The sequence below is a fragment of the Elephantulus edwardii genome, unplaced genomic scaffold (genome assembly GCF_000299155.1).
Source record: "Elephantulus edwardii isolate Elephantulus edwardi_28Jun2011 unplaced genomic scaffold, EleEdw1.0 scaffold00030, whole genome shotgun sequence".
In the NCBI taxonomy this organism is placed as follows: domain Eukaryota; kingdom Metazoa; phylum Chordata; class Mammalia; order Macroscelidea; family Macroscelididae; genus Elephantulus; species Elephantulus edwardii.
Window position 1 is genome coordinate 6,957,092 of NW_006399780.1, and position 6,006 is coordinate 6,963,097.

Genomic DNA, 6,006 nt, shown 5'->3' on the forward strand with positions numbered 1-6,006 from the left:
CACAGGGTCGCTATGAGTCGCCTGTGACTTGACAGCACTTAACAACAACAAGAACAATAACAACAACTAGTTTATTTACAAAACTCAAATACAAATTCAAACAAATTCTTTCAATTTTCCTCACAACCCCCCATCAAATTATACAACTTAATGATTAAACCCCTCTTACCCCTGCACATCCACATCCCTCTGCTTCCAGCTGCTCCACCCCTCCTGGATCCTTACACTCATTCTACAATAACTGTCTTACACAATATTTATCTTTGTGGGACTGAGTTAGTTCACTCAGCATAATGTTATCCAGTCCCTCCCAAGTTAGGCAACAATTTTTAGAGTTATTGCTCCTGAGTCCTGCATAGTATTTTATTGTATGATTCTCAATCCATTCATTTGTGGTTGGACACTTGGGTTGTTCCCATGTTCTTGCAGTGGTGAATAATGCTGATATGAACATTGGTGTACAAATTTCAGTTTGTGCCTCCATTCTCATTTTCTCAGGGTATGTTCCAAGCAGTGGAATAGCTGGGTCATATGGAATTTCTATGTTAAGCTTTTTGAGGAAGCGCCAAACTGCCTTCCAGAATGGTTGCACCATTTTACAATCCCACCAACAATGTATAAGAGTTCCTTTCTCGCCACATCCTCAAGGAAATAAAGAAAGCATTACCATTTATAGATAGCCACAAATTGAGATACTTGGGAGTGAACCTAACTAGAGATAAAAAGACCTATACAAAGAAAACTACAGAGCATTTCTGAAAGACACAATAGAAGACCTAAAGAAATGGAAAAATGTGCCCTATTCATGGATAGGAAGACTCAATATGGTGAAAAGGACAATCCTACCAAAAGCAATCTACATGTTCAATGCAATCCCAATCCTTATACCAAATTCATTTTTCAAGGAGATTGAAAGGGAAATTATCAAATTTATTTGGAGAAACAAGAGACCCCGAATAAGCAAAACACTTCTGAGAAACAAAAATGACCTCATAACCTACTACACAGAAATGGTAACCAAAACAGCATGGTACTGATACAATGACAGGAACGGAGACCTTAGCAGAGTATGCCACTGTTGTTATTATTGTTGGATGCCGTCAACTCATCTGCTACTCTTAGCGACCCTGTGAACAACAGATCTGTTCCTTGCCCATCCTCAAGATCTCTCATATGCCTGAGTCCATTGCTACAGTCGCTGTGTCAATCCTTCCTGTCGAGAGTCTTCCTCCCTTTCTCTCCCTCTCTGTCTTTCCCAGTATCATGGCTTTTTCGAGGACTGGTCCCCCCGACCACTCTGTCACTTTTGTTGTTGTTAGGTGCTGTCAAGTATGACTCACAGTGACTTTATGAACAACAGATCTGAACCCTGACCTATCTGGTGCCATCCTCATCATCTCAGACACATTTGAGCCCATTCATGCAGTCAATGCATCAGTCTATCTGGTTGAGGGGCTTCCTCTCTTTTGCTGACCCTCTACCTTTTCAAGTATGATGTCCCTTACCAAGGAATATCCTCTTCTAGCAGCATGCCCAAAATTTGTGTGATGAAGCTTTGTCATCCTTGCCTCCAAGGATAATTCAAGCTGCACTTTCTCCAAGACATATCTGCTCTTTTGACAGTCCAAGGGATATTCAGTACACTGTTCCCCACCATATAGCTCAAAGGCATTGATTCTTCTTCTGTCACCCTTATTCATTGTCCGGCTTTCAGATGCGTAGCAAGTGACTCAAAAGACCATGACCTGGAGTGAATTGATCCGGGAGTTGGAGAGGGCTCCAAAGGTGGGAAGTGGAGTCAGGGCCCCGGCTGCCGGTCAGTATATGTCCCATGCCCCATTCTTTTGTCATAAAAAAAAGGGAAGAAACACTGCAGTGAATGAAGATTCCTCTGCATTTTAGCACTTCTTTTTCTCCTGTAGTTGGCTTTTGAATGAGGATTACAATGGAAGAGATGAAGAATGAAGCTGAGACCACTTCCCTGGTTTCTATGCCTCTCTACGCAGTTATGTATCCTGTGTTTAATGAGCTAGAACGAGTTAATCTGTCAGCAGCTCAGACACTGAGAGCGGCTTTCATTAAGGCTGAAAAAGAAAATCCAGGTCTCACACAAGACATCATTATGAAAATTTTAGAGAAAAAAAGTGTAGAGGTTAACTTCACAGAGTCCCTTCTCCGTATGGCAGCTGATGACGTAGAAGAGTATATGATTGAACAACCAGAACCCGAATTCCAGGACCTAAATGAAAAGGCGCGGGCACTTAAACAAATTCTCAGTAAGATCCCAGATGAGATCAATGACCAAGTGCGGTTTTTGCAGACAATCAAGGATATAGCTAGTGCAATAAAAGAACTGCTTGATACAGTGAATAATGTCTTCAAGAAATACCAATACCAGAATCGCAGGGCACTTGAACATCAAAAGAAAGAGTTTGTAAAGTACTCCAAAAGCTTCAGTGATACTCTGAAAACCTATTTTAAAGATGGCAAGGCAATAAATGTGTTTATAAGTGCCAACCGACTAATTCATCAAACCAACTTGATACTTCAGACCTTCAAAACTGTGGCCTGAAAGTTGTATATGTTAAGAGACACGTACTTCTCACTGGCAGTATTGAACTGTCTTTATCTGTAAATTTTAAAGTTTGACTGTATAAACTATCAGTCCCTGCTGAAGGGACCTAATCCAGGATGTTGAATGGGATTATTGCCATCTTACACCATATTTTTGTAAAATGTAGCTTAATCATAATCTCACACTGAAGATTTTGCATCACTTTTGCTATTATCATTCTTTTAAGAATTATAAGCCAAAAGAATTTATGCCTTAATGTGTCATTATATAACATTCCTTAAAAGAATTGTAAATATTGGTGTTTGTTTCTGACATTTTAACTTGAAAGCGATATGCTGCAAGATAATGTATTTAACAATATGTGGTGGCAAATATTCAATAAATAGTTTACATCTGTTAAAATATTTCTTTACTTTGAAAAAAAAAAAAAAGACCATGACCTGAATCAGGCATACCTTAGTTTTCAAATTGACATTCTTGTTCCTCAGTAATTTGGAGAGACTCTGTGATTGAACCTGCTCAATACATCTTTGGATCTTCAACTGCTTTTAATGTTAACCATATTTATTATGATCCACATAGTCAAATTCCTTTGCATAGTCAATGAAACACAAGTAGACATTCTTCTGGTATTTTCTGCTTTCAGCTAAGATCCATCTGACATCAGCAATTATAGCCCTGGTGTCATGACCTCTTCTAAACCCAGCTTAAACTTCTGGAAGTTCTCTATGTACTGTTCTAGCTATTTTTTTTATGATCTTCAGCAATGTTTTGCTTGCATGTGATATTAGTGATATTGTTCAATAACTTCCATGTTTTATTAGATCACCTTTCACCTTTCTTGAGATTGGGAACAAATATGGCTCTCTTCCAGTCAGTTGGCCAGGCAGCTGTTCTCCAAATTTTCTGGCAGACTGGTGAGCACATCCAGGGCTCTCTTAGTTGAAATATGTCAGTTGATATTTCATCAATTCCTGGGACCTTATTTTTTGCCAGTGTCTTCAGTGCAGCTTGAACGTCTTCTTTTATTACCATTGGCTTTTGTTCATATGGTACTTCCTAAAATTTTTCAATGCCAACCAACTCTTTTTGCTAATGTGATTTTGTGTATTTTTTTCCATCTTCTTTTGATGCTTCCTGGATCCTTAAAGATTTGGCCCATAGCATCCCTTAGTGTTGCAACTCAAGGCTTGAACTTGCTTTTCAATTCTTTCAGCTCGAGAAATGCAGACTGAGTTCTTCTCTTTTTACTCTCTAACTCCAGCGTATAATACTTTGCTTTGTCTTCTCAAAATACCCTTTGAAATCTTCTGCTTAGCTCTTTTACTTCAGCATCTCTTCCCATTGTTCTGGCTTCTTTTTTTTTTGTTTGTTTTTGTTCTGGCTTCCTGATGCTCTAATAGCATTTTCGTGTTTTTGGTGATATGCATTTACACTTTATTTTCTCCTCTGTCTTTATAATGACTTTTTGCTTTCTTTATGGTTGATATTCTTGATGTTATCTCACAACTCCTTTAATCTTTGTTCATTGTTGGTGTTCAAACCTTAAGACTATTATTTTTTTCACGTCAGATCGGTAATGTGCTTATGTCGTAACAAGGTTTGAGTGGTGGCACATGCCGTACAGAAGCACGAGCCCTTAATCTTCATGCTCATGAACCGGAAAAGGATCTTAAGATAATTTTTTTATTTCAGATGTGACAGACTCAAGGTCATACTTTGGTTCTTGTGGATTTGCTTTAATTCTCTTGAGCTTCAATTTGAACTTGCACATGAATAATTGATGGTCTATTCCACAGTCAGCGCCTGACCTGGTTTTGACTACTGATATTGAGCATCTCCAATTATTCTTTCCAAGGATGTAATCAGTCTGATTCCTGTGTAGTCCATCAGGTGAGTTCCATGTGTAAATTCATCTTTTGTGTTTTCTTTAAAAGATATTTGTGATGAATAAATCATTTAATGTACAAAATTCAATCATTTGATGTCCAGCCTCACTTCTATCACTAAGACCGTACTTTCCCACCACTATTCTTTCTTCATGGTTTCTAACTTTTGAACCCAGTCACCAGTAATTATTAACATATCTTGATTGAATATTTGGTTGATTTTAGACCACAAAAGTTGGTAGAAATCCTCAATTTCCTCCTCTTTTCCTTTCATTGTTGGTGCATGTATTTGAATAATAGTATTAACAAGTCTTCCTTGTATGTGTATGGATAGTATCCTATCACTCACAACATTGCTCTTTATGATAGATCTTGAATGTCACTGGAGGTCTTATTAAAAAAAGAGTGAAATAGTGCTTATTAATTATCCTCTGATGCACAAATTTGAGGAGGTTTTAGAAAACACAGGCACATCTACGACACAGTGACTCTTCTATCAGCTCCACGGGTTTGTCTTTCTACTTCCCTCCAATTCCTTATGTCTCCTGCCTGCTAGCTAAATTGCTGAGAATTCACACCTGTTTTAAGAATTTTGCGATATCCTCTTAGAGTGAGTTTGTTCATCTCAGAATACGGAATTCTTGTCAGAAGTTGAGTTTCAATCCCCTACATTTCCTGAACCGAACTGGAAAAAGTCTTCCCACCTCAGCACCTCCTCCCAGGGTGTGAGGGTTCCTGAGCCGGTGAGTGATAATAGGCCCTGTGCAATATTTGCACTCTTGTGGCAGGCTCACTTCACTCAGCATGTAACCACTATTATAAGAAGCTAAAGAAAGGATTACCCACAAAGAATCATCTTAGTGTGATGGCAAGAGAAAGGAAAAGTGAGGGGGAATAGGAAGTTAATTAATAGCTAATCAGCACTTAGCTGGGTGAAAGGAAAGGCAAGATAAAGAGACTGGATGATCAGGCATATGGGTGGTGTAATGAATGTTATGGAACAAAGTGTGCATGAGTGATTGACTGAATAAACAGTATGCTTTGTAAACTTTCAAATAATTTTTTAGAAGGGGGAAAGGAAGTCACTGCTTTGAAGAAAGTTAGGAAAGAATAATCATAGGTTTACAATCTCTGTATCAGCTCTCTGTTAAAGTAAATCTTCATAAACAGTCTTTTTCTGATGATTAAGAAAACAAACAACCCTGAAAGCTGCTTGCTAACTTTGGCAGCGCTGGGCTGCAGCCTGGCCCCTTTAGACTGTGTGTGTGGTCCTTTCTCAGAGTTTCTAGAAGCCACAGAAGCCTTGATTTAGCCCTCAGTAAACCTTCTATTCTGCTGCTTGCTGTTTTAGGAGTAGTAATATAGCTACTGAGACTTCAGCTGGGAGTCTCTGAATGGCACAAATGGTTAAACAGTCAGCTACCAACCAAAAGGCTGGAAGTTCAAACCCACCCAGGGGCACCTTGGAAGAAGATCACAGTCACAATAAACCCTGTGAAATAGTTCTAATCTGCACACATGGAATTGCTGTGAGTTACAATA

The 6,006-nt window shown here is 38.8% G+C and overlaps 1 pseudogene; it reads left to right on the forward strand.

The window, feature by feature from the left end:
- The first annotated feature begins 1,933 nt into the window (after positions 1 to 1,933).
- LOC102866022 lies at positions 1,934 to 2,572 on the forward strand (annotated as a pseudogene).
- The last annotated feature ends 3,434 nt before the right edge of the window (positions 2,573 to 6,006 follow it).